Source organism: Sciurus carolinensis, chromosome 4 (assembly GCF_902686445.1).
Source record: "Sciurus carolinensis chromosome 4, mSciCar1.2, whole genome shotgun sequence".
Taxonomy (NCBI): domain Eukaryota; kingdom Metazoa; phylum Chordata; class Mammalia; order Rodentia; family Sciuridae; genus Sciurus; species Sciurus carolinensis.
In genome coordinates this window covers 84,605,368-84,628,480 of record NC_062216.1, presented here as the reverse complement: position 1 = coordinate 84,628,480, position 23,113 = coordinate 84,605,368, and positions in this window count along the sequence as shown.

Here is a 23,113-nt window from a genome sequence, read left to right as displayed (position 1 = left end):
TGCCCCACTTGGGGTTAGGTATCATCTTGTGACTTTCTCTGGCCAATGAAATATGAAATATTATGTCAGTTCTTAATGGAAATTTAATGTCAGTGCACAACACAGTTATTGCTATGAAAATCTTAACATTAAAATTACATATTGAAATGAAGCTTCAGCCAACCTACCCTAAATTCTTTGTTGTTTTTTTTATTTTATTTTTCTTTTAATATCAGAGATTGAACACAAGGGCCCTTAACCACTGAGCCACATCTCCAACCGTTATTTATTTTGTTTGAGTCAGACTCTTCCTAAATTGCTTACAATCCCACTGAATAGCTGAGACTGACTTTGAACTTGTGATCCTCCTGCCTCAGCCTCACGAGCCACTGGTATTACAGGTGTGAACAACCTAAATTCTTGAGTGTTATAACACATAATAAAACCTCTTATTCACAGTAGACATGTATAATGAGTAAGAAAAAAGACATATAGTTTGGGTATTGTTACTATACAATGACCTAGCTACTTTAACAGGTACATGGGATTATCATGAAGGTTAAATGAAAAAATCAAGGTAAAAATACATTGTCCATAGTATCCAGTCAAATTTTATATACATGTTCTTTAGTGTTGTGAATCTAAAGAAATTTAACAATAAAACTGACCTATGTAATTTGGCAGAACTTACTGTGAAAGAAATTAAGAGATAGTCAGAAAATTACTAAAACAAAGAGAGAGCAAACATGTTCTGTTTGCTTTCAAGCAAAATGAAGTTCATGTTAATGAATTCCGTATAGCCTTAAATATATTTTAAGGTTAAAGTGGGCATGAACACATGTATTTTTTGACCAGAAATTGAAGAAGTAGATTAATATTATCATTTTATTTTATTAAATTTTATTTTCCATTATTCATAAAAATATGATAAAATGAAGTATGGAATGTGTACATATATAATATTTGGCAATACGGGCTCATGAATTAGCATAACAAGACATCTATCTCTTAGAGAATAATGGAAGAAAAAATTTCTAGTAAGGAGATAATTTCTAAGTTGAGTAAGAAAAGACTATATTGGCAAAATTCTCAAATTAATAGTATTGACACAAGAGGAGGTTAATGTAGAAATCAAGATATAAAGAGACAAGAATAATTTTAATTAAAAACTATATATGGAAATGCTTAGAAAAGTGGAGATGAGAACAAAATTTTTTGGCAATATCATACAATGGAAGGTTTTTTTAAAATTTTATACATTTCTGTTCAATGTACAAAATCTTAAGTTAGGCAATAACATTGAAAGTGTTTTTGTACATTAAGAAATTAATGGATAAATCAATTCTGCACCAAAATGATAATTGCTATTATAGTTCTTAACAGATGCCGTATTCTGTAGTAAGTTCTTGTGCTTCATCACAACTTTATAAACAGTAATGCGGTGTTCTTATTATTCTTGTGATATTAAACAAGTAACTGGGGCTCAGAAAATTTAAGTGACTAGACCAAGATTACATAGTTCATAAATCATAATACTAGGATTTAAAGTAAGGTAAATCCATTCCCAAACTAGACATTCTATTAGTCCCTTCAGTATATTTTATCATCCCTTCTCTGTTTGAACAATTCAAACAATAGAGAGCTTACAGTCTCACAAATAATGTGTTTCTATCTGCAGAAAACTGATAAAAAGTTATTCCTCATATTGAGCCAAATCTTGTCTATCTGAAAATGCCACCCATGAATTGGCGATACCATTCAAATTGGGTCTGATCTATTATAGTGTAAGAACTTCAAATATTTGGATGCAGCTATAAAGTCTGAGCTAAATCTTTTCTTCTTCAGCCTAAAATGTAGAGTTGCTTGATAATGATGAGACTCATATTCCATTAAACATTCCTGGGAACCCGTTCTCATGTAAACGCTCCCATTTTTCTTTGGACCTTTTAAATTTTATTGACTAGGAATCTATAACATGCCCCAGCTTTGGTCTAATCAGTGTGTTATAGTTTTTATGCCTATTGGTTCCATGTTTGTGCAATTCAGCACCATCAAAAATGCAACAGAAAACAGGAAGTAGCTACTCAGTCAGTGTTATGACTGTCTTCTTCATTCTTGTTTCCTCCCAGTCTTATCTGTCTCTACTTTTAGTAAACAATCAAAAACAAAAACAAAAACAAATTAAAAACAACAGCAAAAATCTATATAGTTGGAGAATGAAACATCAGACATCAGAATTCTTTTTTTTTAAGTTTTAGGAGAAAAGAATAATAATTATTGCATAAATTCAATTGCTAATTTCATTAGAGGACTTCACAGGATTCCATATGCAAACCTCTGTGATCATTCAACTGTTTTGCTCACTTCACTCTAATCATGCTATTGCAAATTGACTAGTAAAAATGGTTTTTAGTATCTCCCCCCCAAAAAAAATAATTAAAACAACTGGTATCTTGAACTCTTCAGGCTGACATCATTCTGATTCTTTCTTGATTATCCAAATATGTAATCCTCTAACAATGATGGAGACATTAAAACTCTCATGTTATAACTTGTATTTCATCCTAAGGTAAATTTTCCAAAGGAAAATGTGATTAATAAGTTAAAATTTATATACTAATGAGAATTATTTTATTATTCTAACATTCAATATTTTCTTCCTAAAAAATCATGGAGTAGGAATGAAGCAGTACATTCAGATATATTGAGAAATATCTCTGGGAGAAACTGAAATATCCATGACAGTTTTAAAGTTCTTTTCTTGTTTCTCATTCTCTACTTTAAAGGTAATATTTCCCAGCTCCTTTCAAGCTCCCGTAATGATTTTTTTCTTATCATAATATTTAGTAGTAGAGCTAAAATTCTTTATGTTTGGTGGCAATTGAATAATAAATATTTTTCTTCATTATTAACATTTTATCACCCATCAAAATATGAAGTTGAAAGATTCAAAATATATCCTGGTCACAGTACTCAAGAAATGAACTGGCTGGGGGAGTGATCTGAGAGTAAATGAATTTTTCACAGGATGTTTAAAATCATGGATCTACATGTCCTCATTTCCCTAATAGTTCCAGCATTGTACAAAGGAAAGCAAAATAAGAAAAGTTGAAATTTTCTAATTTCTCCATCTTTAGTTAATTTTGTGAAACAGATTTGCTCACATAAAATCTACCAATATTAGTGATTGCAATTGTGCTTTAGCAATCTAACAGAAAGTATTTCTCAATGGGCCTTTCCACTCCGATTTCATTCCCACTTCAAGTCAAAATAACCTATGTATGATCATTCCCATGCACATGTTCCTAACCATGCTGGATTCATTTTATAATGAATAAAATGAGCCAAAAGGGAGATAATAAAAAAAATCTAGAAATCATCTAAGAGTATTGTCCATGTGCATGTGTCCCTTCATACTATGAATTTTTGAGAAAGCAAATATCTAAAACGTATTTTCATTATTTCAATTGTGATAATTCATTATTCTGTAGTGTTAACATCTTCTGAATCTATTGTTATGCTAAAATCAACCCTTTACTGACTCCATTTCTTTACTGAACTACTTTAAGCTACTTTTTGTTTGTTCTAAATTTGAATATGTGCAGAAAATACATTAGTTATGGCACTTGCCCATTTAGATGTCAGAAGAAGTTCTGTATGTCCACTAAATTAAAACATCCCAATCATTGGCTGTCAAGCCTTAGAGAATTTGGCACTGCCTCATATTACAGTTTATGACAGCTCACACAGGGCACACTGTGAACTGCTTTTTTCTGCTTAGGACCCAATTAGGAGTGACAAATGCAGGAATTTTAATACCCCAAATACAAATATGTGATATCAAGCACCTGTCTAGAGGTGAGGTCACTAACTAATTTTTCAAACTTCAACATTCTAAAACAGGAGAGTTATGACTTGTTTTGGCATTGTTCTAACTCTAGATTTAGAAATCAAAATATCGATTGTTCTTAAAAGTTGAAATGGGTCCTTATAGGTAGATTTGCCCAAAGGTGGCAAGAATATGATAGACTTCCGTGAAAAAAAATACATGAACATGAAGACTTCATTTCTTTGAGAGTGTTGAAGAAATATAGTAAATATTAAGTGACCCAGGAAGGAAAAATGTCTATAATGGGAAGAATATTATTGGATTGGTATAGAAGAGTTTGAAGGCAGGCATGTTTAAAAGATGACAAAGTAAACAGACTTTGAAACCTAAAGGTAGACATAACCAGCACTTCTACATTTTACATTAAGGAGTCAACTTACTCACTTGGATGCCTTATGGAATTCTGTGATAGAGCAAGGAAAAAGAACTAACAACATGATCCTTGATTAGAAGTGATGGTAAAAATAACTACGATATATTGTATCCAAGCAGGATTATTACAGATAGACGTGCTTCTTTATCAGGCCATAGTGCCATCATTGAACCCAACTATCCATCTTCTTACAATACTTCCCTGTGTCTCCAAGGAAATAATCTGTAACTTCAGGCAGTTAAGAAAAAAAAATAGTAATTTGGAGAAGATCAAAACAATCCACATTGTCACATATTGTGAATCATGAATTTTGTGATTGGTGGATTTTATAAGCAGTGATAACATCATGATGATATATGTATTCCCTTTAAGATGTCTTATAAACTTGGAGCCTTTGTGTAACATAAGCAAAGATATCTTAAAGATGATCTAAACTCTCCAGTTCGAACACCCTGGGTTTTCTGCCTTGAAGTCTGATATCCTGTTTGCAGTATAAATCCTGTAAAAATTCATGGACTTCTCAGTAGTTGTAAAGATGGTAGTTCTCTTACCTGCCACCAAGCCACTGAGGATGCTGATTACTGAGTTTATTACAGTACTTACTTAAGTGTTATCATTTCAGTCAGTTCTCTGTTATTCATGAGCTGATTATCTGGGTGGTAGATTACCTCTGTTCCTTTTTCCTTTCCCTTTTTCCTCTACTACCTGCTCAATGCCTATTCCCATGCTCGTTAGCATTTCCACCGGTAGATGAGCAACAGAAAGAAGGGGAAATGAAACACCAATCAGTCAATTTTATTACTTGTTAGCAACCCTTATAAAGGTTTGGTAGAAGTAGAAAATTCAAAATAGTTGTTGGAATTAGGTTTGGGGATTATCTATGGCTTTTATTTATTCATGTTCTCTCTCTTGTCTATTAGCATAATCTATGTCTGTTGCATAGTACAATTATCTTGAATAAAAATGTGCTCTTAGTAAAGATAGCTACATTTTATTAATAAAGCTGTATATAGTCTGTAAAACACATTGGGAGCTTTGATTATGGTGGTATAAATATACATGTAAAATATTATGATTAAAAGTGACTACTTAAATAATGTTGGTAGTATTTAATAATTGATATTTTGCAACATGGAGAAAGAACCAACCAATGAAATATGCAGTATTTAAAGTTTTAAAACCTGCAGGTTTTCATATTTTCTAGTTTCTGGTGCTTCCTAAGCATTCAGATCACTATAATTTCCAATTTATAACATACCAAAATGTTTAAGCTTAAAACACTAGGGATCACAATGCCTCTTTTCCAAAGAAAATCCAACACACTGATTCCCTGTAGGTGTTAGGTCTGTAATCTGACATGATCCTTTGTCATCATCAGTTGCCCTCTACCCCTGAGTTGGTGAAGTATCCCTACCTGGATGTTTTGAGTGCTAGCATAGTGCAGCAAGATACTCTATTTCAATGATGAAAAAAATAACCCTACATACAAGTTTGTAAGCTTCAACAAGGGTAAAAGCTCTGGAGTTATTAACTAGGTAATCTCTCATCCCACATCTAGTGAGGCAGTATAATAATCATTAGTGTATTCTCCTTAGAGACACAAAAAATAGCCCACTGTATAGAGATGGCCCAAATTATTAATTCATATTAGAATTTTAAGGACTTTCATCTTAAATAATCTTGAGACCATGAAAATATTATATTCCTGTCAGAGAAGCAGTGGCCCCTTGAATGAATATGTGCTAAGTACATTTGAATTAATTATGACAGCCTATGATACTGCTATTTTTCTCAATAACAATTGTTAAAAATAAGCACCACCCAGTAATAATTTTCCTAAGTCTTTCTGAATTTATTCTAACCTATGATGGATAGGATGAAACCACTGAAAGCATAGGAAAAAAGGGGAAAGAGTGACAGGTAATATTCTTGTCATGGGTATGTTCTTACATTAACCACAATGTCCTTAGAGGTTCAGGCTTCAGTTATCATATAAATGCATTACTGTCTAAAAATTCCTTATGGCACACCAGAAAGTGACCAACGATAAAGTTGATTGGAGGTAAAGTTGTAAGGTAATAGGTATTCAATTTTCATTACACTGAAAGACTTCCTATAAAATTTCTTATGTATTTAGTAAAGCCAGTTGATATACACACTTGGAAGAGAGTTATGTAATATTTTTTTCTGAAATATACCCCAAACCCAACTCCATTCCTGTTTTCCTATCCAACCTATCATCTGCTGTCGGGGTACCCGGGACCCCTGGCCCTAGGTGTGGCTAAGATGGCGCCTGGCAGTGAGCCAGAGCAGTTAACTTTTGCACAAACATCTGACATCATTTTAAGGAAGTCTTTATGACTGGTTCTCTGGTCTCATGCACAACGCATGATCTCGGTATGCCCTGCTTGGCTCTCTGTATCTGTCCACGCTTTTCCCTCGTGTGCTCTCCTTTGATTGGTGGTTTTACCTATATAAGGTCTGTAACTTCCCTGCTGAGGAGGGAAATAGGATAAGAAAAAGAAACAATAGAAGCAGAAGGACAGCGCGCAATAAAGCATTGAAACTTCAACCAGGTGTCGTGTTTCTCTGCGGGCAGGGAACGCAACAAGTGGTGCCGAAACCTGGGAATAAGTAAGTAAATCATAATTAAAAAGATATAAAGGGATCAAAGGGAGGCAGCCTCGACGTTCGCGGTTGAGCGACTTAATGGGACACGCGAAAGGCGGTCCACCAAAAGAAAAAGAAATAAATATTAGAAAGTACTAACCAGAGGGGCACGCGAAAGGCGGTCCATAATTAAAAAAGGGATAAAAAGGTAATAAACAGATGGACTAAGTGGAAAGCGGTCCACCTTAAAAGTATTAAAGTGAAAGTAGCACGCGAAAGGCGGCTACACCCTGGACTAAGCGAAAAGCGGTCCACATTAAAGGTATTAAAGTGAAAGTAGCACGCGAAAGGCGGCCACACCCTGGACTAAGCGAAAGGCGGTCCACATTGGAGATATTAAAGTGAAAGTGGTGCGCGAAAGGCGGCCATCAATCAACCTGGACCAAGTGGAAGGCGGTCCAGTGAACTGAAACTGGTATGCGAAAAGTGATTGCAGTAAATTAATCATGGGTTCTGAGGTGTCTAGAGTTCGCATGGAAGGCCTATTGAAGGCTTTATTAAAGGCTAATGGAGCACCTTTAAAGGTTTCCTCAACTAGGAAGTTTTTAAAAACTGTAGAAGATAAAGCCCCTTGGTTTTTAAATGCGAGATTGTTGGATCAAGAGAAACTATCACAAGAGACAGAAAAAGGCCCCCCTCCTGATCCCTTCCACGCAGCTCCATGGCCACCTAGGGAGGGAACACCCGTGTTCTTGAAGCAGTCCTCCCCCGAGTCCAATCCCCCTAGGCAGAGATCTCAGCAGCTCCATTCCTCAAAAGTAGTAAGAAATAATGTTTTGTGATTTTCTGCATTCAAACCTAACCTGATTTCTCAACCAGGAAAAAAAAGGGTTAAAAAGTCCTGGGTGATCCTCCCTCCCCCCTGCCTGGTCTTGCTGAAGCCTGCATTGGAATGTAAACTGCAGCAGTCTCAGCGGGAAAGGGGGGTAACCTAAAGATAAGAAAAAAAAAAAAAAAAAAAAAAAAGGTGTCCGTTTTAAACTTCTGGGCTGCTACACAGAACTAACTCATTTTCCAGGATTCTTGTTTTGTTTTGTTTTTCTTTAATGCTGTATTTTTGAGCTCATAATTTTGATCCTGCATACCTAGGTTAATGATTTTTTTTCTTTTTGATCAGTTCTATTTTTATTTAACTAGAGTTTTTGAACATCTGTTACATTGCAATGGAGATTCACCTATAAAGTTACAAGGCCTTTGATTTTGTGTTGTGTGTATGTTGTGCTGTCTAATGTCATGTTTTGTCTGTATCAAAACTGAGCGCTCCTAAAATTAAAATTTAAAAATGGATCCAAATACTTTTATTCACGTGATTTTAAAAGGTTCAATTTAAATTGAGTAAACTAATAAAAGTGAAAAGTCTTTAAAAATAACTTGCAAGTCTCTAGGTGGTCAAACTAATGGAATGTTGATGTTAAACAATGTCTAATATCAATTGTTTCTAGGACCTTTCTTCAACAGAAAAGAGACAGCAAATACTGTTCAGGACACTTGTCTAATATCTTGACTAAAAACAAGGTTACTAAGAGTTATGTCTTAACAAGTACAATTCTATATACAAAGGGTTCTAAAGGTTTCAACTGTGTTTCAGTTAGAGTACTATAAACAACAAAGTATTTTATCTTGTTAAAATGGTGTAATTTATCTAAATTCAGAAATTTCATAAGAGTTGTTTCAGAATGTGAACAAAAGGGGGTCAACACATAAAAAAGAAAAAATAAAAGGTTCTAAAAATACAACTATATTTAGTGAAGAAGAAAATCTTTCTGGATAAAAAAGTGTTATATAATAAAATACATGAGGGTCTAAATAAGTGCTAAAAAAGTCTGTGTGTAAGTAAAGGACAAGTTTCAACAAGTCTGTGTGTAACTAAGTTGGTTGTATGTATGTAAAACAGCTAAAGCTATTTAAGGTTTTTCCTAAGGTGAAATACTAATGTTCTGATATAAGCCAAAGTTTAATCTATATGGTAAAATGACATGGTAAAATAACAAGGATTTCTTAGAAACACTAATTTACTCTTAACTTTGTGTCTATTAAGTTTTATTCTTTAAAACAATTAGTCTTAAAAATTGGGGTTTATACAATTATGGTTAAACAACTGTTAAGAGTATTGTACTATGTTACAGAGTCTAAATTTTTCTTAAAAACTAAATTTAGTAAGATTAAAGTGTCAAGGTAATTGTGAAATGGTCATTCCTTGTATATTAAATGTATTCATATTTTCCAAGTATACAAGTTTTAAAGCAGGGTATTTATCAAGCTGCTATTCTCCAAACTTCTCTCTCAATGTTGGAATGCTTCTAGGTTCTCATGAGCAGTCTTAATGCCTATTCCTACCTTCCTACCAGCTAAAATATTACAATCATATCCCAAAGCTGTTGCTCAAGTAATATTTAAGGGAATAGAATCTTGCATTACTGTCTTTGGAATCCATCCTTCTATCATTATAACCCCTTATTCCACTCAGCAAATTAAATGGCTAAACAATAATGATGATGATTGGTCAGTATTATATTGTTCCACCTCAGCTCAGTTTGATAACCATTATCCCCAACATCCTTGGATTCAGTTTTGTAAAGTTACTCCCATAATTTTTCCAAAAGTGACTAGTGCCCAACCTATTAAAAATTGTATAACTATATTTACTGATGGATCTAAAAATGGAGTAGGCGCTGCACTTGTTCATGATCAACTTCATACTATAATAGTTCAATCCAACTCGGCACAAGTTACTGAGCTCGCAGCTGTGGTGTTGGCTTTTAAAGTAGCAGATAATCAGCCGTTTAATCTCCTATCTGATAGTTCATATGTTGTTAATGCTTTAAGTGTTCTTAAAACTGTGCCATGTATTTCTTCTTTATCCACCGTGGCTTCCTATTTCACTACACTGCAAAACCTTATTCTGCAGCGTAAACATCCATTCTATATAGGACATATTAGGGCTCATTCTAATTTACCGGGACCTTTGGCTAGAGCAAATGATTTGGTGGATATGGCTACCAAATCCGTTTTTGTTTTTTCCATAGAGGAACAAGCAAAACTCTTTCATGAGAAATTCCATGTAAATTCCACTACCTTGAGTAGAAAATTTCCTATCTCTAAATGTGTGGCTCAGCAAATAGTAAAAAATTGTCAACACTGTGCTCCTTTGATCCCAGTACAATCTTTTGGAGTCAATCCCAGGGGATTGTTACCTAATCATGTTTGGCAAATGGATGTAACTCATATTCCTGAATTCGGTACTGTAAAGTATGTACATGTGTCAGTAGACACTGCTTCAGGGGTCATCATGGCTTCCACTCACTCTGGAGAAAAGGTAAAAGATGTCATTCAACACTGCCTACAAGCGTTTGCTTGCTGGGGCATACCTAAAATTATAAAAACAGATAATGGTCCTGCTTATACCTCCAAAAGCTTCCGGCTATTTCTACAAACATTTAATATTCAATTGATTACTGGTATTCCCTATAATCCACAAGGACAAGGTATAGTCGAGAGGACGCATCTCACCTTAAAAAATTGTCTTAATAAACAAAAAGGGGGAATAGGAGCCTCCTTTAAATCTCCCAAGGACAAAATTAATCTGGTTCTTTTTATTTTAAATTTTTTGACTATAGACAATTATGGACACTCTGCGGCTGATCGCCATAGCAACCCTTCCCCTGTCCCTCAAACATGGGCCAAGTGGAAAGACATATTGACAGGTTGCTGGAAAGGACCAGATCCAGTATTACGTTGGGTCCGAGGGTCTGTTTGTATTTTTCCACAAGATCAACAAACTCCGATCTGGGTTACTGAAAGACTGACCAGACCTATACAACATGGAAGTGATACTACTCCTCCTCACGATAGTGAGCCTTCCCATAACTGCAAAGACACAAGCGGACAGCCAGACCCGGAACCTGTGGGCAATAGTTAAAGCTTGGCCATATCCTTTACCGTTAACTAATACTTCCTCTCTACTCCCTCCATTGTTCACCACCAATGTGGCTACAGGATTACCCACTACACTTTATGATCCAGAGACTCAACCATATAATTCTTCCGCTATCTCCCTCCCTGGAGCCTTATGCTTTGATATACCTGAGGATAATGCTATTAGTAATAATAACTCTAGCCCTTGTATTGTTCTCCAAAAGCAGGTACAGGGTCTCTTTTATAAGAGTATGGAATCCCCTTATGCTCCGCTCCAGGGTTATGCTACGCTTGGTCTTCAGTATGTCAATAATAATTTAATAACCATATCAAGGACATACTGGAAAGGGGAAGCTACTTTGATCACAGGATTTGTACCTTACAAATTATCTCTTCCCACTAATGGGTTTAAAAATCCCAGAAATTTTCCTCCATGTAATCCAAAATTTTCCACACCTCCCATTTGGACAGGTTGTCAAAATGCCAAGCGAGCGACCCCGGTTCAACATGGATTTTTCTTCACACCAAATTTTACTTCCCAGTGTACCACTGATAATTTTGCTGATCATGACGCCAACTTGGGCATGGAGTGCGTTAATCCTTTTGATAGCTGGTTGCTATTCACCTCGACTTCAGGATATACTAATTTACAACCTTTTTTTGCTCTTAAAGGAGGATCTTTTAGACAATGAGAATGGAACTCTTCGGCGTGGAGCGGAAAAAATGCTGGAGCTGAGACTACTACTAACTGTACTAGAGACATTACATTCTCATCCACTCCAGCCTGTGTGTTCCCTCCTTTTATGTTTCTACTAACCAATATTTCCAATAACACAACCCTTGATTGCTCTCAATCTAGTTGCTAACTTTCTCAATGTTGGAATGCTACCAATTTCTCCCGCGCGGTCTTAATGCGCATCCCTACCTTCCTACCTATCCCAGTCTCTGTTACAGATGCAGAATTACCAGTGCTACTATCAAGAAATAAAAGACAATTTGGCATCGTGGCAGCTGTGGTTGCGGCTGTTGTTGCGTCGGCGGCGGCCGCCGCAACTGCAGCTGCTGCATTGACAACTACTATACAGACAGCGACTGCAGTCAACCGTTTAGCTGAAAACACAGCTACTGCCTTACAAACTCAAGAGACTTTAAACCAACATTTAAGGGCAGGCTTACTCCTGGTGAATCAAAGAGTGGACCTATTACAAGAACAAGTGGACATATTACAAGAACTTTTGGGACTGGGATGTGTTTACTCTTTAAGAGCTGTTTGTGTTACCCCTATTGTATATGATAATTTCAGCACTGCAGCTGAGTTATCTAGTAATTTGTCACTTTACCTTACTTCTACTTGGTCATCTCAATTTGATAATCCTACCTCACAACTTAGAGCCGAAATTGTCAAAGTTAATTCTACTGGGGTACATATTGCTTCTGTATCTGAGATGGCTAAATGGTTTTCTTCTGCTTTCAATTTTGTAAAACAGTGGGCAGGTCTGGGCACTTTGGGACTGCTTCTCCTCATTGGTATCCTTTTCCTCACTCGTCTGTTTGTGCGTCTACGAGTCAGCCAACACAGGGATCGGATTATCTTTCATCAGGCCATGACCGCCCTAGAGGCTGGCAGCTCCCCACAAGTGTGGCTCTCGATGCTGGACCGGTAGTCAAAGACGGGTAATGAAGGAGGTGGCTATGTACCAACCTAAGACAGGAGCTGCAGCATGCTCTGCAGACTCTGATGACGGGTAAGGACATATGCTGACCACTCAACCTAAGACAGGCACGGTCCCGAGCTTTAATTTTATAATAAAAAAGGGGGAACTGTCTGGGTCCCCGGGACCCCTGGCCCTAGGTGTGGCTAAGATGGCGCCTGGCAGTGAGCCAGAGCAGTTAACTTTTGCACAAACATCTGACATCATTTTAAGGAAGTCTTTATGACTGGTTCTCATAAACACAACGCATGATCTCGGTATGCCCTGCTTGGCTCTCTGTATCTCTCCACGCTTTTCCCTCGTGTGCTCTCCTTTGATTGGTGGTTTTACCTATATAAGGTCTTTAACTTCCCTGCTGAGGAGGGAAATAGGATAAGAAAAAGAAACAATAGAAGCAGAAGGACAGCGCGCAATAAAGCATTGAAACTTCAACCAGGTGTCGTGTTTCTCTGCGGGCAGGGAACGCAACAATTTGCAACTTCCAGCAACAGTCAATGAAAATATCATGCTGATCCTTGACCCAAAATAATGTAGTTTGCAAAAATTGTGTAGCCTTTCCAGGTATTCATGTAGTATTGGGAAAGTAATTGTTGTAGCATGTTATGGACTGAGGGCCACGGGTAATGCAGAGTGTAGTCAGTTGTGGTAAGCAAAGTCTGCAAAGCTGAGATGACGCAACTGTTCCAATTGTCTGAAGAACTCTTTGAAGATCCAATTAATAGTCCTCTGGTCCTTTTTCTTCCTCAGACAAAAGCATGTCAGATTGACATATAGTTGTCTGAATACTTGACTTAGTAAATTAGTATGAGGAAAAATAAGGTCTTTGGTTTCTGAATCTCTGCGAAAATGGAAACTTCATTTGAGCTGTGCAATGGTGGCTGGTATGAATGGATAGGGGATTAAGATTGCCTCTTAGTGGAAAAGTATTGACTACCACTGAGATAGGCACCACAGTCATATGAAGTTCAAGTTTCAAAATAAATTCATTATTGTGGACCAAAAAGCTTCAGGATAAAATATTGATGGAATGATATTTTTAAAATGCTAGGACTTCTTTGGTTTCGACAGTATCATTTGGGTTCATAGGACTGGGAACATCTTGCAAGAAGTTCTCATTATAGGCCAAAGTCAGTATTGTGGATAATCTGGTACTTCCACAGGATGGTATCATGGTAAAAGAATAAGAATTCGATCCCTAATGTGGTGCACTGTTGGGATTCTGGAGGATCACCCAGTTTTGTAAGGGTTACTTACTACCTGGACAAGCGGGGGTCTCAGCCAGGCTACTGCATTCTTTACCCTTGTTAGATTGCTTTGACCAATAAGATGAGGTCCAGATGGCTACATAATTATCAGGCTGAGGACTTCTATGGGAAGAATGGCCTTTGCTGTCATCTGCTAGTCTAGCTCCAGTGACAAGTTCACATTATACACTTTTGGTGACTTCATTTTAAAAAGGACATAAAAGACAAAGTACTTGAAGAAAAATGCCTACTTTTTTAGTGCATCTGGAATTTTCAGATCTTTCAATAGAATGAAAACACTTGAAAGTCAGGGCATATCTTGTCTGATTATTGCTGAATTCCCAGAGACAATAATGTCTGGCAAAAAGTGACCTATTTAACAACAATAAAGAAAACCTATTGAGAACTCAGGATCCAAGAAGAGGAGGTATTGAGAGACTCAGACCAACATAGAGCCTCGGGGTGAGTCTCTCCCACAGGGTGAAGCTTGGCCCGGGTGGCAGGCCTGGACAGTGGGCAGCTTCTTGGAGCAGGGCAGGGCAGTGAGAGTCTTCCCCAAGCAGCCCTGCTCCCTCTGATGGCAGGCACGATCCACAGCCAGCTTCTCAGAGCAGGCCCACCCAGTGACAGCTTTTCCCCACAGAGCCAACCCCAAGCCCCGGACCCAGTGGCAGGCCAGCCCGCAGGGGGCTTCTCAGACCAGGGCAGGGCAGCAAGAGGCTTCCCCAAGCAGCCCTGCTTCCACCCATGGCAAGCCGAGTCCACAGTCAGGTTCTCAGAGCAGGCCCACCCAGTGACAGCTTTTCCGCACAGAGCCAAACCCAAGCCTTGGACACAGCAGCAGGTCCCGGCCCGCAGGTGGTTTCTGGGACCAGGGAAGGGCAGCAAGAGGCTTTCCTGAGCAGCCCGGCTCCCTCCGGCTGCAGGCGGGGTCCACAGTCAGCTTCTTGGAGCAGGCCCACCCAGTGAGAGCTTTTCCACACAGAGCCAACCCCAAGCCCCAGACCCAGCTGTGGGTCCCCGCCCTCAGGCAGCTTCTGGGACCAAGACAGGACAGGGAGAGGCTTTCCCCCGGCAGAGCAGCCAGGATCCCTCAGGCGAGGGCAGGCCCTGTCTATAGCCAGCTTCTAGGAGCAGGACTGCCCAGTGAGAGGATTTCCACGCAGAACCAGCCCCCAGCCCTGGACCCAGTAGCGGGCTAAGGGTAGCTTTCTTCGGAAGCACTGCATTATCAAGTTCATCCAAGACTTCAGGCTACTGAAGGCTGAGAGGTAATATACTGGAAATCTGCAGGGAAACTGTAAGCCAATAGAGGAAATCTGCAATATCTCAGAGTCCCACTGATATCTGACCAATATGAGAAAACAAGGGAAGAAAATGTCCCAAACAAACCTAGATACTATATCAATAAAACGAAATGATAGCACAGCAGAAGAAATGTCAGAAAGGGAGTTCAGAATGTACATAATTAAAACAATCAGGGAAGCAAACAAGGAGATGAAAGAGCAAATGCAGGCATTGAAGGAAGAGATGAAAGAGCAAATGCAGGCATTAAATGATAGTACCAATCAACAGTTAAAAAAACAAATACGGGAAGCAAAAGACCATTTCAATAAAGAGTTAGAGAGACTGAAAAAAAAAAAAAAAACAGAAATCCTTGAAATGAAGGAAACAATAAACCAACTTAAAAACTCCATAGAAAGCATAACCAATAGTATAGAACACCTGGAAGACAGAACATCAGACATTGAAGACAAAATATTTAATCTTGAAAATAAAATTGACCAAACAGAGAAGACAGTAAGAAATCATAAACAGAATATACAAGTATTATGGGATATCATGAAAAGGCCAAATTTAAGAATTTTTGGGATTGAGGAAGGCTTAGAGAAACAAATCAAAGGAATGAACCATCTATTCAATGAAATAATATCAGAAAATTTCCCAAATCTGAAGAATGAAATGGAAAACCAAGTACAAGAGGCTCATAGGACTCCAAATATACAATATTACAACAGACCCACACCAAGGCACATTATTATGAAAATACCTAACATACAAAATAAAGACAGAATTTTAAAGGCTGCGAGAGAAAGGAATCAAATTACATTCAGGGGGAAACCAATAAGAATATCAGCAGATTTTTCAATCCAGACCCTAAAAGCTAGAAGGGCCTGGAAAAACATTTACCAAGCCCTGAAAGAAAACAGATGCCAACCAAGAATCTTATACCCTATCGGGGTCTTATGCCCCCTTGCTCTTCTCGATCAGTAACAAGGGAAGGGGACGCTCCCCAACAAGGTCAGACCAGGAAAGGTAGGGCCCACTGACTGCCCGCTCCCAGCCCTCTGGGCAGAGGACAGTCAGAAGTGTCAGGGAGAATAGTCACAGCAGGAACTCCTTTATTGAGGAAGTCACACAGCTTTTATGTAGGGTGGGAGCTAGGCAAGGCATGGGGGGTTCACGCAGGTGAGAGTACCATAGGACTATATGGCAAGCACGTGCTGATCATGTTCGCCCAACTGTTATTAACCAATCCCTGATGGTGGTCTGATTTACTGTCATTAACCTTTGAACCACCTTTGAGGCTTTGATCTTGCTCACTCGCCAGAGAGTAAGGAGTCAGCCTGAGTTAGTTAACATGTCATTAGTTGCAACAATACCCAGCAAAACTTATTTTCATATTTGAGGACGAAATAAACTCCTTCCATGATAAACAAAAGCTAAAAGAATTTACAAAAAGAAAGCCGGCATCACAGAACATTCTCAGCAAAATATTACATGAGGAAGAGATGAAAAACAACGACGCAAATCAGCAATGGGAGGAACTAGCCTAAAGGAATAGGAAAATAAAGGAGAAACCAAATCATGTCAAAAACCAAAAATGAGTCAAATGACTGGAAATGCAAATCATATCACAATAATAACCCTGAATGTCAATGGCCTGAACTTATTAATCAAAAGACATAGACTGGTAGATTGGATTAAAAAGAAAAATTCAACAATATGCTGCCTGCAAGAGACTTATCTCATAGAAAGAGATACCCACAGACTAAAGGTGAAAGGATGGGAATAAACATACCATGCACACGGACACAGCAAAAAAGCTGGAGTATCCATCCTCATTTTAGATAATGTGACTTCAAGTCAAAACTAGTCAGAAGGGATAAAGAAGGACATTTCATACCGCTTAAGGGAAGCATAAATCAGCAAAACATAATGATCATAAATATCTATGCCCTGAACATTGGATCGAACATGTACATCAAACAAATCCTTCTCAATTCCAGAAATCAAATAGACCACAACACAATAATACTAGGCGATTTGAACACACCTCTCTCACCACTGGATAGACCTTCCAAACAAAAATTGAATAAAGAAACCATAGACTTCAATAACACAATCGACAATTTAGATTTAATAGACATATATAGAATATACCATCCAACAACGAATGAATACACTTTCTTCTCAGCAGCACATGGATCCTTCTCTAAAATAGACCATATTTTATGCCACAAAGCTACTGTTAGAACATACAAGAAGATAGAGATACTACCTTGTATTCTATCAGATCATAATGGATTGAAATTAGAAATAAATGACAGAATAAAAAACAGAAACTTCTCCAATACCTGGAGATTAAATAATACACTATTATATGGGGAATGGATAACAGAAGACATCAGGAGGGAAATAAAAAAATTCTTAGAAGTAAACAAGAACAAAGACACATCATATCAAAATCTCTGGGACACTATGAAAGCAGTACTTAGAGGAAGATTTATTTCATGGAGCACATTCAATAAAAGAAGAAAAAATCAACAAATAAACAACTTAACACTACAGTTCAAAGCCCTAGAAAAAGAAGAGCAGACCAGCACCAAAAGTAGTAGAAGACAGGAAATAGTTAAAATCAGAGCTGAAATCAACAAAATTGAAAGAAAAGAAACACTCAAAAAAATTAACAAAATAAAGAGTTGTTTCTTTGAAAAAATAAACAAAATTGATAAACCCTTAGCCAAACTAACAAAGAGAAAGAAAGAGAAAATTCAAATTACTAAAATTCGGAATGAACAAGGAAATATCACAACAGATACAAGTGAAATACAAAACATAATTAGAAGCTTTTGAAAACCTGTACTCCAACAAAACAGAAAACCTTTAAGACATCAACAAGTTTCTAGACACATATGAATTACCTAAATGAACCAGGAGGACATACACAACTTAAATAAATCAATTTCAAGCAATGAAATAGAAGAGGTCATCAAAAGCCTACCAACAAAGAAAAGTATGGAACCAGATGGGTTCTCAACCAAGTTCTACAAAACCTTTAAAGAAGAGCTCATTCCAATACTCCTCAAAGTGTTCCATGAAATAGAAGAGGAGGGAACCCTCCCAAACTCATTCTGTGAGGCCAATATCACCCTGATACTTAAACCAGACAGAGACACATCAAGGAAAGAAAATTTCAGGCCAATATCCTTAATGAACATAGATGCAAAAATTCTCAACAAAATTTTAGCAAATTGCATACAAAAATATATTAAAAAGACAGTGCACCACGATCAAGTGGATTTTATCCCAGGGATGCAAGGTTGGTTCAACATTCGGAAATCAATAAATGTCATTAATCATATCAACAGACTTAAAGTTAAGAATCACATGATTATTTCAATAGATGCAGAAAAAGCATTCAATAAAACAGTACCCCTTTATGCTCAAAACACGAGAAGAAATAGGCACAGTGGGAACATTCCTTAAAATTTTAAGGCCATCTACTCTAAGACGATGGCAAATATCATTCTAAATGGTGAAAAATTGAAAGCATTCAACCTAAAAACTGGAACAAGGCAGGGGTGCCCTCTTTCACCACTTCTATTCAATATCGTCCTTGAAACTCTAGCCAGAGCAATTGGACAAACCAAAGAAATTAAGGGATACGAATTGGAAAATAAGAACTCAAACTATCCCTGTTCACTGATGACATGGTTATATATTTAGAGGAACCTGGAAATTCCACCAGAAAACTTTTAGAACTCATAAGTGAATTCAATAACGTAGCAGGTTACAAAATCAATGCTCAAAAATCCAATGAATTTTTATACATAAGTGATGAATCTTCAGAAAGAGAAGTTAGGAAAACTACCCCATTCACAATAGCTTCGAAAAAAATAAAATACTTGGGAATCAATCTCACAAAAGAGGTGAAAGACCTCTAGAATGAGAACTACAGAGCACTAAAGAAAGAAATTAAAGAAAGTCTTTGAAGATGGAAAGATCTCCCATGTTCTTGGATAGGAAGAATTAATATTGTCAAAGTGGCCATACTACCAAAAGTGCTATACAGATTCAATGCAATTCCAATTAAAATCCCAATGATGTACCTTACAGAAATAGAGCAAGCAATCATGAAATTCATTTGGAAGAATAAGGAACCCAGAATAGGTAAAGCAATCCTTACAGAAAGAACGAAGCAGGGGTTATAGCAATACCAGATCTAAAACTCTACTACAAAGCAGTAGTAACAAAAACAGCATGGTATTGGTACCAAAATAGACAGGTAGATCAATGGTACAGAATAGAGGACATGGACACAAACCCAAATAAATACAATTTTCTCATATTAGACAAAGGGGCCAAAAATATGCAATGGAGAAAAGATACCTCTTCAACAAATGTTGCTGGGAAAACTGGAAATCCATATGCAACAGAATGAAATTAAACCCCTATCTCTCACCCTACACAAAACTCAACTCAAAATGGATAAAGGACCTTGGAGTCAGACCAGAGACCCTGCATCTTATAGAAGAAAAAGTAGGTCCAAATCTTCAACTTGTTGGCTTAGGATCAGACTTCCTTAATAGGACTCCCATAGCACAAGAAATAAAAGCAAGAATCAACAACTGGAATAGATTCAGAGTAAAAAGCTTTCTCTCAGCAAAGGAAACAATCAGTAATGTGAAGAGAGAGCCTACAGAGTGGGAGCATATCTTTTCCACTCATACCTCAGATAGAGCACTAATTTCCAGAATACATAAAGAACTCAAAAAACTCTACACCAAGAATACATATAACCCAATCAACACATGGGCTAAGGAAATGAACAGACACTTCACAGAAGATGTACAAGTAATCAACAGATATATGAAAATATGTTCAACATCTCTAGTAATAAGAGAAATGCAAATCAAAAGTACCCTAAGATTCCATCTCACCCCAATTAGAATGGCGATTATCAAGAACACAAGCAATAATAGGTGTTGGTGAGGATGTGGGGAAAAAGGCTCACTCATACATTGCTGGTTGGGTTGCAAATTAGTGCAACCACTCTGGAAAGCAGTATGGAGATTCCTCAGAAAGCTTAGAATGGAACCACCATTTGATCCAGCTATCCCACTCCTTGGCCTATACCCAAAGGACTTAAAATCAGCATACTACAGAGATACAGCCACATCAATGTTCATTGCTGCTCAATTCACCATAGCCAGATTATGGAACCAACCTAGCTGTCCTTCAATTGATGAATGGATAAAGAAACTGTGGTATATACATACCTTGGAATATTACTCATCCTTAAAGAATGATAAAATTATGGCATTTGCAGGCAAATGGATGAAATTGGAGAATATCATGCTAAGTGAGATAAGTTAATCTCAAAAAACCAAAGGACAAATGATCTCACTGATAAGCAGATGATGACACATAATAGGGGTGGGAGGGGTTAGTGTTAGGATTAGGGTTAAGGTTAGGGAGGGAAGCAAGAATGGAGGAAGGAAGGACTGTATAGAGGGTAAAGAAGGGTGGGAGGGGTGGGGGGGAAGAGAAAAAATTACAGAATGAATCAAACAACATTACCCTATTTAAATTTATGATTACACAAATGGTATGCCTTTACTCCATGTACAAACAAAGAAACAACATGTATCCCATTTGTTTACAATTAAAAAAAAGAAAAAAGAAAAAAGAGAAAACCTATTGAATGAATGAATGTTGAGACCATTACCAGAGTCGGGACATAAAAGAGTGATGGGCTTCCTCAAGTGCAACTCCATATTTCAAAGGCACAAATCCCTGTTTCATCTGAATAAATTGTAGTTGGTTTGGGCAGAACATGATCTTTTACAAAGTAAGCCATTGCAGGAGTATCACAATTTAGTGACACCCTGTCTCAAAATAAAGAAGTAAAAGCAAAAGGGCTGAGGATGTGGCTCAGTGGTTGATCATCTCTGGGTTTAATCCCTAGTAGCACAAAAACAAAGAAATGAATAAGTAAATAAATAAATAAATAAATAAATAAATATTCAGCCATCATGTGGATACTTTTTCAGATGTCCAGCTTTGGTGCTGTGCATCCTTTTGTGTTAGACATGTTTGTTTTGATAGTACAAGTTCAAGGTTCATCAGATTAAGACCAAAATTCCTATACATGTTAAACATCTCTCCTTTCCTGAAAAAATTTGTTCATTTCTGTAGCCAGAAATAAAAATGAAGGATAAATAAGATTTGTATCATACTCCTTCCTTACTGAAAACTAATCTACGGGCTATCTTTGACTTCAGTTTTATTTTTTCAAAGCAAGGTGCTTGGTTAACTAAGCAGTGGTTCCCCATTGTGAAGGCCTCTCCAGAACTATGCATGATTTTCCCTTTTTAACAATGATCACCTGGAAAGACTGCTAGATTGTCACAGGAACAATGAGCTGCACTGTTGATCCAACATTTCAATGGGAATAGGTAAATAATTGAATATTTCTTCAATTTTTTACTTATATGATTTTTGAAGCTTAGTATATTTAAGAAACAATGCTAACATTATTTTAGTCTTGCTAGAAATAGACATCTTGACAAATGTCTACAACATAAATAATTTTTAAAAAGCACTTAGCACACCTGCAATAGAATTAGGGACTAACATTTTAGTTTGGTCTAAGGACTTATGAGAGGTTACAAGAGAAAATTCTTTCCGTTGGAAATGCTCATGATAGACTCTTAAGATTTGGTAAAGGTAACATAATTCATTTAGATGAACATTTGGGAATGACCATCTTGTCTAAGTTGCTAAGGCACTGTACAAGGCACTTACTTCAGAAGTATAAAGAAGGGGAAACTTCACCACTGCTCTCAGAAAATTTCATGTGATATATAATGGAGGAGAAGGACATGTAAAAATTCCATTACAACAGCATGGATTAGAGGTCATGTTAAGAGTAAAGAGGAAGAAATTAATTCTAACATGAAGATTGCCAAAAAAATTTGTGGAATATTCACATGTTCACTTAGTCATTTATTTCATCATTTACACAACAAAGTATAAGGGAGAATTTTAAAAAACCTTAAAACTGTGACAGACATAATGAACTTAAGTTATAGTCTGGAAGAATTTTAATAAACAAATAAATAAAAAACCACCCAATGGTAAAATATGCTATTCTGGCAAAAAATTTGAATTTCAGAGATATGTTAAATTCAAAGGTCATTGAAAGCTTCTCTGAGAACACAGCATTTCCATTGTGTTCCGATCAACAAGAAGGAGCCAACCTTGGAAATCCCAGAGTAAAAAGAGTCTTCTGGGCAAAAGAAGCATCTTGTTTACAGGATTAAGGAAGAAAAGGAAGTGCCCTTTTTATCTAGAGCAGAGCAAGAGAGAGGAAGAGTGGTCCATGAGTGAAACTAAGGGCAGTAAGAAACCAAATCCATAGGAAGGACTTCATAAACTGGAATTAGAACCTTATTCCAAGGGCTGCAGGGAGGAAATAGAGAATTTCAAACAGGTATTTTAATGGATCCTCTTTACTTCTGTGTGACACATGGAGTAATATACAAGGTTTCACAGTGGAATGGCTACTTAAATAGTCCAGAATTAAAATGACTTCTTAGAATTTTCCTAGGAGAAAAGAAAAGAAGTGAATTAAATCAATATTTTTGAGTTTCCAAGTTGACAAGTGCATTGTGACTGGGTGATGGAAGTGTGGGATACTTAATCTAACCCTCAGGATTTCAACTAGGTAGATAAGAAAAAGTGACTAAAAGAAATAAGGAGAGAGGTAGGTAGATAGATTGAAAGAAGTTTGCCCTACAAGTATGGACAAGGCTGACATGAACAGGGTGAGAATAAGATTATATTGTTATGTGACTATTAGAAATTCTAAATGATGAGAATGAAGGAGGTAAAAGTGATTGTCTTCTAAAACACTGTATTTGCTACAGAATTGATTAGTTCATAGTATTGGGTTATTATTAAGGAACAACTTAATTCAGAAATAAAACTACATTGTTAGAATTCACATGTTGGCACTTATTTTCCTGTATATGAATAAGCAAGT